The following is a 13,350-nucleotide window of genomic DNA, read 5'->3' as shown; positions in this document are numbered from 1 at the left end:
CATAGTCTAACCATTTATTTTTAGGTACTTAGAGAATGTTGAGCTGATATAGTAAGAAATAGTAAACTGAGAACTACCACTTCCAAAGAAGCAGTCAACTTGTATACTGATTCAAGTAACAAGACAAAGTTGATACTTTTTTAAATAGAATCATAGTCTGTATTCCTGGTGCCTCTCTATTCTAGCTCTTGCCTGGAATTTTAAATCACAAAAGCTCTCCAGTCTCCTGACAGTTTCTTTTGTCCCAAAGACCTTTATGCCTCTGGGCTGGTTTAGGTTCCAGACTTTGCCCCAACATAATTACCAGGGTCCCTCATAGCTGCCTGCCACATAGGTGTCAAAGATTTCTGCAACTTTAAACCTTCTATTTGCCTCAAAACACTTGGAAGGACCCTTTGGGGTTTGGAAAAGTTGAAACAAACTAGCCTGAAACTTGTAGTTTGCAGGGGTTGACAATGTTCCCTGGGACAAGTTGCCCGGTTGCTTTCTAGTGACATCTGTGAACCTGACAAGAGATTTTGTGCTGACAAGGATCCCAGGACAAACAATACCAGGTGGAGACTGTGCAACCATGTGAATTTCTAGCCTCTTTGATCTTCATCACCCTAATAATGTTGTTTCGCCATTTTCTGTACATGCAATGTATATTTCTTGTTCACTTACAATCACCCCTCATGAATATGTATGAGTTTCCGGGAAACCCAGAACACATATAAACTGTCACATCACTCTATCTCTGCTGGGCATAAAACCCTCCTCCCTCTCTTTGAAACTCTTTCCCAGCCCTGCTGGTAAGACATCCTTCCCAACTAAACTTGTTTCATTACCAATAAAGCTCTTTTCTATCCAGTTATTCCTGAGCTTTTTGTAAGATGACATGGGGTATTGGCAGTGGGTGGTGGACGTGGGTGGTGGGATTTCTGTTATCTAGGTTGAAACTTCGTAAGTATAAAGAATGACTGAAGTTTAGAAGCCAGAGTTGATTAGTTGTCCAGATTTACTGTGTGAGAAATGAAGGGAAGGAAACAGAATGTGTCAGCGCCTTGGCCTCGGTTCTCTACAGGGAAAGCTTGGGTAGCCCAGGGGCTTACTGGAAAAGTGTGCTTTGAGCTGTGAGCAATTAAGTCATGCCATTTATTTGCAGAGCAATGCAGTGCAGTGTGATTGTTGGAGTTCAGCGGAACAAAGCAGATGGATTGCCATCCTCTATGAAGTAGCGGCATGAAGCTTTCTGCCAATGAGAAGCATGAATGAACATGGGTGCAGTCAGATAGCGTTCCCTCTCTTTATGGCATTGCTAGCCAGGCTAAAGAGGGAGACAAAATGTATGGAGAAAAATGTTCCCAAACTCTGTATTCCCATGCTTGGCTTTCTCTTCTTCATGTAGGGTTAATCAGATTCCTTGAAGAGGTGACTCGTGGGCCTGAGAGTAGTACAGGAATCCGAGACCTGCTCTGCTTCCAAGAGTGTGACCTGGCAAGTCTATTAATGTGACTGACTGCAGAATGTTCATTGTTTCAAAGTGTGGAAGATTGGGACATCAATATGGTGCACACACACACACACACGTGTGTGTGTGTATGTGTTTGTGTGTGTGTGTGTGTGTGCCGTGTGTGTACACATTGCTCTTCCCATACCTGGAGATACATGACAGACATTGATTTATCACAGTGAATGTATGAGCACTTGGTTACGGTAGTATTTGCTAGGCTTATTCAGTCATTTTCCTTTTCTCCAGACTATTGGAAAGTAAGCCACTAAATCCAAATCACACTGGAAGTGAGGAGGGAAAGATATGAAACTCTGGGAAAGAGGAGTGTGATTAATACTATTTGTGCTTTTGCCCTGCTTGTAGTTGGCCTGAGTTTGATCCCTCGCACTGCATATCCCAAGCACCACCAGGAGTGACCCCTGAGAATAGAACTATGAGTGAGCCCTGAGCGCTGCTAGGTATGACCCTCCTCCAAGTTTTTTGGTCTCTTCATCCCATTTGTTTATTATATCTTATATTTAACTATAAAATATTCACATTTATTTTATGCTGGGTTATAATTCAATGACAAAATATTTGATTTTTGGGGTGAGGCCGAGGGTTCTTTAAGATAAGTTTCTATGATCCTTGGCCACCATCCTACACTTTATTTTTTGAATGCTTCTTTTTTTTCTGGCATTATGCAAAGTTCCAGACTCATCATGTTGTATCTCTTATGCAGTCCAGGAAACAGATATTCTTCAAGGAGTTCTTATTCTTTTTAGTAGAGAGTGGAATTAATGTAAGTTGTTTACTAAACTGTGTATATTTCACTAGCTTGTATTTTTTCTGATTCTACCTTTTTATCTACCTAGGTCAATGTGAGTTCGTACTGATGTCTCTGACACCACTCTAGAACCAGAGAATTCATGAGTCTACCCTTCTTTCTTATTTGTAATGTTTCTCTTTGATAGTGAGAAATATTGTTCCTATTTATTATCTTTCATTTAATTATTGTTCAGTCCCAAGATGAATGTGAAGGAGTTTCAGAATTGTTGATTTGTACTTCCATGAGAAATACAGTTACGATTCTAATTATATCTATATCTAGTTTCATTTGCCTTTAACTTTGTAGCTGACAATCAGAAGAGTATTTTATCAAGTTACTTAGCTCAGTTCCATTTATATCCTACTCTCTGCATTGAGGTGATGACCTGAATCTTAGGTGAGGAACATAGGACGCAGATGAGTTTGAAGTTCTGTGGTGTTGACCAGACTTTGGGATGAGCTGCAGTGTGGGTAGCTTTCTTCTGTTTGTGTTGGTTCCATTATGGGGGTCTCCTTCTGCAGTTCATTAAAGTGAGAGGGGTGATAGCAGATGTCTTTTACACAGTGTGCTCCTTAAAAGTGGCACCTTGAGAATGTCAGTCCTTCCACAAACTCTGCATTAAGTATTATGCAGTTTTCAGGTGAGTACATGTCTACCTCTCCCAAGGATGCTAGAGACATTACTCTACAACATCTGCAAGGCTTTTTCAGTTGATGTTCTCTCTTGCCTCTACCAGTATGTTCATCTTGTGTTAGGTTGTGTTCTTCATCCTTGATAAAAATTACTCAAAGAAATTGGATCGTTCTTTTTGCTTCACTATAGATCCCTCACCTGGCCTCCTAGTTGGTGACTGTATGACAGGCTAGGATGCAGTTAGCATTCAAAGAGATAATGTTTGAAAAGCTATGATTATGGTATAATAGTTCAGAAAAGTAATGAAAGTAAGACATGTTGTCAATGTTTATGCTAAGGAAGTCATAATGATAAATTTAAGATGAATTTCTACTTGTGGTTCTAATTAATGAAGTTTAATAATAATACTGGGCCCGCTAGAGCAAATCGATGATCAACGGGAGGGCCTAATAATAATAACAGCTATGAGATCTATAGAAGTCAAAATTTATGACCACATGAAAGATTGTATTTAATTGGAAACAGTGACATAAGCTGTATTAAATTAATGGTAATAGAGAATGAAGCAATATTTATTTGTTTTATTATGAACGTACTCCAGAATCTATTGCATCATAAACATTAAGTATTGCTCCTTTTTACTGAGCAGAATATATAATTAGCAAAGAATGAGGCAAATATGACAGCAAAAGTATTACCAGTAGAAAGGGTACCTGAACTTGACAGGAAGACATGCTGCTAGGATTTTAGAAAAAAATTCCTTCTGTGAAACTGGAAAATTAGCCATTATGTCAGTATTGCTTCTACACTCATTATTCTGGATCCCACTTGATAAATTTATATTCTTCACATGGACCTGTGCAATTGTTATATAAATCATTCATGTGAAATAAATCATGAATAAATAAAACCTCCTGGAGTTGAGCAACAAAGGCTCAGCTAATTTAACTACTGTTGATAATATTTTAAGTATCTGATTTATGAAAGGACAATGGAGAATGGAATATAATTGCTGTCTTATTAAAATGTCTGGATGTATGAAAATTAAACCTGGAATCATATCATTTGTGTCTTAATTCTCTCTTTCTTAATTTATCACACGAGGGACCATTAATTAAATCTGTGTGTGTGTGTATGTGTGTGTGTGTGTGTATTTTGGGCTACACCTGGCAACTCTCAGGGCTTACTTCTTGCTCTAAGCCCAAGGATCACTCCTGGCAGGATCTGATGACTATATGGGGTGTCAGGGATCCAACCCAGATTCGCTTCATGCAGGAGGAAAGGCTGTACTCATTGTTTTAGTGCCCTAATCCCTCTAGTTCACCCTTCTCAACGAACAATCCTGTTTCCTATTCTTAGTTACTTTATAAAGTGATTCACTATATTATAATTTCTCTTTTTATTTTAATCTTCCATTTAATACTCTAATTTATTCCACATGGATGATTCATATAACAATAGCATAGGACCATGCACTTTTCACTTACACATCATACTTTTTAATGCATGCTTTTACTTCTACTAGTGATATCTTTGTCCCTTTTTTTTATAGTCTGAATTCAGCTCACCTCCTTAAAAAATATCCCTGTAGAGTTAATCACTTTTTTTCTTGGATGTCCTTTTCCTCTTTGAACTTGACATATTAGAGCATCTACATTTTATTACAATACATTTTTAACCCACTTTAAAAATGTGAAATCTGAGTTCTAAAGATAGAATTTGACCAGAAATTATGACCAGTCATCATAATTTCTGAGAACAGGCTCATTTTATGGTATCATCGTATTTGTATATTTCCCCCTTAACTACGTAACAGAGACCAGGAATTAATTCTTTGTGTCTCTTTGGCACTTACAATAACTAATATATAATGGGTATTGAATAAAAACTAGATAAAAGTTAATTCTCATTATGTGCTATAAATATCTTAAAGTAATAGAATACTAAATTTTAATAATTTCCTAGTCACCTAGAATTAATATGATAAATATAATTTTATTCAAATTTTAATCATGAATTTTAAGTTAATAATGATTCATTTTATCTAAATATATGAAATATTAAAAAATTCTCCCAAACTAAAATATACTAAGAACTGTATATTCAAATATGATAGATCAAATGAGTAATGCTTCAAGTGGGGTCATCTTCACATAAATATAGTTGATACGAAATTATCCAAATTATCTATCTGAAGAACAGAAATATTTAAAAAGCATTTTTCCAGTGCAATTTATTGTTTAAGGTTTTTAGAAATACTCTCAAGGTATGAGTTTTAAGTAGTTTTTTCATGTACTTATGTTTACCAATTCTGATATTTTAAGGACCGATGCTTAGCTTGAAACTAACACACATCAGCAGAAATGCTATTTGTAGAACCCAGATTTTTGTGAAATTTGTTTGAATGTTTCTGAATGGCCCTTGACTTGCTCTACCTTTGCCTGCAACATATTGATGTCTCTCTGCACCTTGATGACCTCAAGGTACTGCGTTCCTTTCAAGTTTGGCAGGCAGATTGATTCCTTTCTCCCTTTCACTTTGTTCCAATTTGAGAAGGAGAAAAAAAGTCCTGCCTTCCAAAAAACAAAACAAAGCAAAAATAAAAAGAGGAAAAATATTATTTGATAAAGAAGTGCTGCCTAGTTTGTTAGGTCTTCTGCAAAATGCTTTTATAGATTTTATAGTTTTTCAGATTTATAGATTTGTTAATATAAAAAGTGGTCTCCATCCTCCAGAACAAGGTTTAGATAAATTTAAAAAAAAAAAGATGAGCTTTTCCACTTGAAAATGGTCAAGAGAAGTGGAGTGAATGTAAAGTTGGAACTGGATGAAACTTGAAAAGATCAAAAAGGAGGAAAGGGAAAGACCAGTTAGGGAGAGACTAGGCAGGGTTCCAGAAGAGAATTAGGCGATGTTAAACACAAGACTTTAAGACCATCTAATGTTTGATTTGATTTTTGTTTGTGTTTGATTTGAGTTTTGTTTTTCTTTAATATTTGTTTGATTTATTTTTGATATTTGATATTTTGGGATATCCCCATGTAGGGGCAAGGATAGGAAGATATAGTGTATAGAAGAGAATAAAAGTCATAGATAGCAATAGAAGTTAGGAGCACCAGGAAATATGAACCAAGATATTACAGAACCCAGTTTTGTGTATTTGTCTTGCTTGAAGACTGGAATTTAAGCGACAAGAGTAGGTATGAAAAAAACAGGCTTAGTCAGGGAATTGCAACCGAAGAAGACAGCAGACTCTTGTCCCAAAATACTTCTTGTCTGTGTGGACACATGAAGCAGTAACAGGGAAACACGTTTGGGGGGTTGGATGTCAAGAGCACATTTTTGACTGTTAGCAGCAAGGGAGATTAATAAATTCACTTGGGCTGATTCCCTGAAGTACACCTCCAAGGTAACAACAAAGATTTCTGATAATGGTTTCTGCCTTCCTATTATTTAGGAAAAGATACAAGATGGGGAGCATTTGCAACATTTTCAACCATATCTAACCCAACAGGTTTTTGTACTTTTCATATCGAATACATCTCAATGTCTTTGGGATTTGTCAAGCATAGATGCCAACTGTTCCTCTAATCCCCAGATTCTTAGATATCTACCTGAAGAGAGTGTTGGCAATAATTTTGTTTGCTCTCCATGTGGGATCAGATTTGGGATAAATGTAGGGAAATTTTAAGGGACAAAAAATTTATGGTGTGCTTGAGAAAGAACTTTGGGGTACATTTTTTTTGCAGGGGGAACACATCTGGAGTTGCTCAGAGGTTATTCTGACTCTAATCAAGAATTATTTCTGGCAATTGGGGACCATACGGGAAGCTGGAACCATGTGCTAAGAAAGCAAACTAGCCTTTGTACTATGTCTTCAGTCCTTGAGAAAGAACTTTGGGAACAGTCATTCCACTGGGTGGAACTTGGGTTCTCTCTGCTCTGTGAAGCTTATTTTAAGTTCATATTTGCAGCCAACCTCTCCAGCTTCCTCCCAAGACGCATTATATTCTCCTTACATCTGCCAGAAAGATACCCTGAACACCCACCCCCAAATCTATCTATCTATCTATCTATCTATCTATCTATCTATCTATCTGGGTGTCAGGGTTTCAGAGTGGTAGTATAGAAGCTAAGGCACTTGCCTGGCATGCAGCTAACCCTGGGTTGACTCCCTAGCACTACATATGATTCCCAGAGCCCCATCTGGAGTGACCTTGAGCACAGGACCAGTAGTAAGCCCTGAGCATAGCTGGATGTGGCATTCCCCTCCCCCTCCAAAAAATAAAAAATAAAAACCTCAAATAAAAAGGCAAAAGAAGATTGAAACATTTCAGCTATATTCTGTGCTAAGAAATTGATAGATATGTCATTATTAATTTGTGTCAAATGAATGAGTGGAGAGATAGTCTTCCAACCCTGATGAAAACAATCTGATTTTGTGCCATTCACTTTTTACTTATAAAAGATTTGCTTTGTGGGGCAGGAGTGATAGCACAGTGGGTAGGGCATTTGCCTTGCACGCGGCCGACCTGGGTTCGATCCCCAGCATCCCATATGGTCCTCCAAGCACCGCCGGGAGTAATTCCTGAGTGCAAAGCCAGGAGTAACCCCTGAGCATTGCTGGGTGTGACCCAAAAAGAAAATAAATAAATACAATTTGCTTCTTAAAAAAAAAAGATTTGCGCAGGGTGGGGTGGGGGGATGGGGGGTGGGAGGGATACTGGGACCCGTGGTGGTGTAAAATGGCCACTGGTAGAGGGATGGGTACTTGGTCATTGTATAACTGAAACCCAAGCACAAAAAATTTGTAAGTCTATAACTGTATCTCATGGTGTTTCACTAATTAAAAAGAAAAGATTTGCTTTGTGCCAGACACTTTGATAAAGCACTGCATATAATACTTATATCTAAGTCAACCATATAGGAAGATATGTATAAACATATAAGTGATGGCAAGTAAAATAAAATGTATGGCAGTATAAGAGACAGATCTATTCAATGAAAAGATATAGAATTATTGACGAAAAGGATCACAGAAAAAATTAGTCCAGTTTCATTATAAGAGAAGGCATTTTCTAGCAACCACATGTGTGTTACACTGTTTTAAGAGGAGCACTCCTAATATCTAACACAAATAACAATGTCAACAAGATTATAACTGTGCTTTAAAGTGTCAGCTGTCAAGCACTTAATATGTTATTTCATATATACATAAAATTTTAGTGCTTCAATTTGTATGTGGTTAAATTAATAATAAAAATTAAATTATGTGCTTAAAGTCATATTACTAAATATTATCACAGTCAAGATTAGGATCTGTTTAATACCAAAGTCCAGTTTACTATGTGTGCTGCTTTTGAATAGTTTCATAGATTTATGAAAAAGTAAACAGTGAGAACAGGAGCAATGAGAAGCATTTGATGTGAACTGTGAACTGAGGACAAACTTTGTGCAATGCACATAGATTAAGGACTGTTTAGTTAGCCAACAAACTCTGGTTCAATGCTCCTCTTTCCCGCTTATCTCTTAAAAATTTGTTTTTCTCACTGTACCTCTTCATAATCTTCAATCTCTATATTTTATAATTTTTTAATTTGGTTTTCTCACCGTACTCTTATGAACTTTCTCATTTATTCACAAAGCTAAGAGACGACAATTTCTAAATTTCCATCTCTAGCCTCATTCTTGATCCAGAAGAGAAGCACCAATGACTTACCCACTTTCCCAGTTGAATGCTTTTAAGATCATTTAAAATGCAAACCTAAGTATTCCACTTAATCATTACATTAAGTCAAAAGGCATAAACCAAAACTGGTTGAGTAAACTAGTCCCGCCGAATTTTGCTTAAGATGTCCAAACTTGGAACACATATTCAGTAAGTCCTTTAGAAATCGTCTCATTCATACCATTAGCTCCAGTCACAACTCTTATTTCCCATTAGTAGTGCTCTCATCGAGGTCACTTACTGGACCACACTATGCATAGCATTCATAACACTATCTTCTCATCACAATCCAGCTCCATTTCACAGGAGATGGTTGTGACACGGTTACTCTCCTTCCTAGACTGTGCTTTTCTTAGTCCTCAGGTTTCCCACCACTTTATACACTTGCTGAGCACTGTTCTCTCTCAATTTTGACTCACCTTCCAGTTTTGAAGGTGAGTCTTGATGAAGACATTATTTCTTCCAGGAAACTTATCTGAGCCCTCGCAAAATGTCAGATATTCCTCTATCCCCTTTGTTACCACCACACCCTTCGTTCCACATGGTGATTACTGACACACTTGATGGGACTAACTCTGCACACTGGGAGTGGGAAAGATGCTTGTCTGCAGTGGTTGAATTTATTCAAGTAAACTTAATTTTATTTAATAAATGATGTAGTAAATTTCTATTTTTCATATTAACACATTTATTTAATTCACATTTTATCATGAAGGAGGTCTGATGATGACGCTTATTTTATAACAAACAAACAAACAAACACTGTCCTCCCTTTATTCATCGATTTGCTTGAGCGGGCCCAGTAGCGTCTCCATTTTTTTGAGACTTGCTGTTACTGTGTTTGGCACGTCACGAGGAGCTTGCCAGGCTTTGCCATGCGGGCGATATACTCTCGGTAGCTTGCCAGGCTCTCCGAGAGGGGTGGAGGAATCGAATCCGGCTCCGCCACGCTGGCTGCGCGCGAGGCAAACGCCCTACCGCTGTGCTATCGCTCCAGCCCCCATTATTTATAAATGATTTTTAAAAAAGCACACAGAAATTAAATAGCTTACCCAAGTCACGTAGCTGAAAAGTAGCACGGCAAAAATTCAAGCCTGGTCCCCTACTTCACATGTTTAATGACGGTGTACTGTCTTTCTGATCATATGGAGTGAAGTTGGTTGTAGGCATCTTCCTGGTAATGCAGAAGATGGAAGCAGATAATAGACTGATAAAAACTGGCACAATGTCAGAGAAAAGATCGAAATAATGCCTGGACTGGGAAGAAGGTTCATTTTCATGCAGTATCTTGCTTCGTGCTGATATAACACACATCTAGCTTGCTGTTACCTACACTTGTATATCTATTATAACATATTTATAATATGGAAATAATCATAATTTAGGAAGACCTATTATTCTCAAGACCCTTAAAATATAGCCCTCTTTTTAATGAAATGATAAAATTAGACAGTCCTATCATGCAGATTATATACACAGACACACATATATGCGCAGCACATAAAACACAATTTGTAAAGTTACAAAGATGACAACGTTTATACAATTGTAGATTTGTTAAATACAGTCTTCTGCCTTAAACTCTTTATTTGAACAACTGTATTTCTTTTTTAAAAACATTGGGTTAATAAATGTTACCAAGTGCTAAATATAGACCATGTTTTTAAAATCAGAGTATAAACCCATTTTTTTCCAGAGAAAATTATACACATTTTGCTAGATATAAAATTTGCCAAAATATCTGTTCTGTAAAATGGATTCGGTTTGTTATAACTGAAGCTTTGTTTTCATATATTTGAGTAAAGAGCCCTCTTCAGGCGTAGAGGGAGTGTGGCAGGGTAGATTAGCAGTGCCTCACCCCTGAAATATAGAGCAAGCCCTGTTTCTGTTGGACTGTTTTTAGGGAATTGAAAGCTACAGTGTTCATTAGAGGCAGAGAACAAGCAAAAACTCTAAAATAAATGGAAATTTTAGTTGAGAGCACTGGAGAACTTGTTCATACTATGATATATTTTGTATCTCTGAGAGATGCTAAAAGTTCATGTAAAAAAACACTGATAAACTTTTGTTAAAATATGTACTGTCGGGGGCTGGAGCAATAGCACAGAGGGTAGGGCATTTGCCTTGCACGCAGCCGACCCGGGTTCAATTCCCAGCATTCCATATGGTCCCCCAAGCACCACCAGGAGTAATTCCTGAGTGCATGAACCAGGTGTAACTCATGTGCATCACCGGGTGTGACCCAAAAAGCAAAAATAAATAAAAATATACTGGAGGTATGACCTATGTTTAAAACTAGATTTTTGGTTTTTTTTTTTTAAGATGAGGGATATATTTCAGCAATAGAGCACTTGCCTTGCATCTGTGAGCCTCAGGATTCAGTCCCTAGCACTACAAAAAATTTCTTTTGAAAACTACACGTGATCTTTATAATGAACAAATTTTGAAAGAGAGAAAATGGGAGAAATTCACTTGTAGTTCAACTGTCCATAAAAACACAATATTAATACTTAGAGGTCTGTTGTTCCTATCTTTATATATATGTATATCTATAAGCACACAAAGAGATACATCTGTATATAACATGCATACATATATACAAAAATTTTTGTACACAAAATTAGGGCGAGAAGCAGGTAAAGTGCCAAATTGGATCTTTCTTTATATGTTATTTACCCCATATTTTCTATTTAGAGACATATCATAGCACATATCCATACCATTAAATATTCTTACACAAATTAATATGGCTTCACATTACCACACTTTATAACTACATCATATTAATCTACTTTATTTTATAGCCCATTTGTACTTCTAATTTTAGAGTAGTGAATTACTTGCAAAGCTTTAGAAAGTACTGACTCTCAGGTCACTTAGTTGGAGTACAATCTAGGCAATGGAAAATTTGAAGTTCTTTTATTTTTTAATTATTTTAAACTTTTATTAGTGAGACACCATGAGGTACAGTTGTAGACTTACAAATTTTTGTGCTTGGGTTTTTCAGTTATATAATGATCGAGTACCCATCCTTCCACCAGTGCCCATTCTCCACCACCACTGATCCCAGTATCCCTCCCACCCCCATTCCCCCATTCCACCCTGCCTCTGTGGCAAGACACTCTCTTTTGTTCTCTCTCTCCTTTTGGATGCTGTGGTTTGCAAAAGAGGAATTGAGTGGCAATCATGTTCAGTCTATAGTCTATTTTCAGCATGCATCTCCCATCCTGGGCGGATCTTCCCAACACCCTTTATTTGGTGCTCCCTTCTCTTTCTGAGCTCCCTTTTCCCTTAGCATGTATGGCTGGCCTTCAAGCCATGGAGTAAACCTCCTGGTACTAATCTCTGTCACTCTTGGGTGTTAGTCTCCTATTTTGTTACTTTATGTTCCCCAGATGAATACAACCTTTCTATGTCTGTCCTTCTCTTTCTGACTCATTTCGCTTAACATGATACTTTCTATTTCTATGTAGTACCACTTATATGTAAATTTCATGACTTCATCTTTTCTAATAGCTACATAGTACTCCATTGTGTAGATGTACCAAAGTTTCTTTAACCAGTCATCTGTTCTTGGGCATTCAGGTTTCTTCCAGTTTCTGGCTATTGTAAAGAGTGCTGCAATGAACAAACAAGTGCAGATGTCACTTTGACTATACTTTTTGCCTCTCCGGGGTATATTCCCAGGAGTGGTATTGCTGGATCAAATGGGAGCTCAATTTCTAATTTTTTGAGAATCAACCATACTATTTTCCAAAAGGGCTGAACCAGTCGGCATTCACACCAGCAGTGAAGGAGGGTCCCTTTCTCGTCACATCTGCGCCAACACCGGTTGCTTTTGTTCTTTTGGATATGGGCCAGTCTCTGTAGTGTGAAATGATATCTCATTGTGGTTTTGATCTGCATCTCCCTGATGATTAATGATGTAGAGCGTTTTCTCATGTGCCTTTTAGCCATTCAGATTTCTTCTTTGAGAAAGTTTCTGTTCATTTTGTCGCCCCATTTTATGATGGGGTTGGATGTTTTCTTTTGTGGAGTTCAACCAGTACTTTGTATATCCTTGATATCAACCCCTTGTCAGATGTGTATTGGCAAATATCCTTTCCCATTCTGCAGACTGTCTTTGTATTTTGGTCACTGTTTCTTTGGAGGTGCAGAAGCCTCTTAGTTTAAGATAGTCCCATTTGTCTATCTCTGTTTTCACTTGCTTGGCCAGTGGCGTGACATCTTTGAAGACACCATTAGTTTCAATGTCATGGAGGCTTTTGCCAACTTTGTCTTCAATGTACCTTATGGATTCTGGTGTGATGTTAATTTATAATTTTATTTTGTACCATTAATTTTTAATTTTATTTTGTATAAAGTCTGTTTTTTATGTCTAGTCCTAGACTGAAAAATCATTTCTGAATATTCTATAGTCTGAAATATTAGACATATTTGTAAAATAGAATGAATTTGCAAGTTTTTCTTTTCCTACTCAAAAGAGGTCTGTGTCCTTGAACATAAAATGTAAATAATTGCTTTCTGTTAATTATTGGCAAGTCAGCCCATTTTCAACCTAAGGATATAGAGTAATAGTTACATCTACAAAGGATTACTCGTTAACCGGCAATGCCTAAGAAGGGTATAAAAGAATTCCAGCATGATTCTCAACATTCATCCTTACCATTACTAACATCTAAGAAATTA

Source organism: Sorex fumeus, unplaced genomic scaffold (assembly GCF_029834395.1).
Source record: "Sorex fumeus unplaced genomic scaffold, SorFum_2.1 ptg000013l, whole genome shotgun sequence".
NCBI lineage: Eukaryota > Metazoa > Chordata > Mammalia > Eulipotyphla > Soricidae > Sorex > Sorex fumeus.
The sequence above is the reverse complement of the archived record's forward strand: the minus strand, read 5'-3'. Positions refer to the sequence as shown.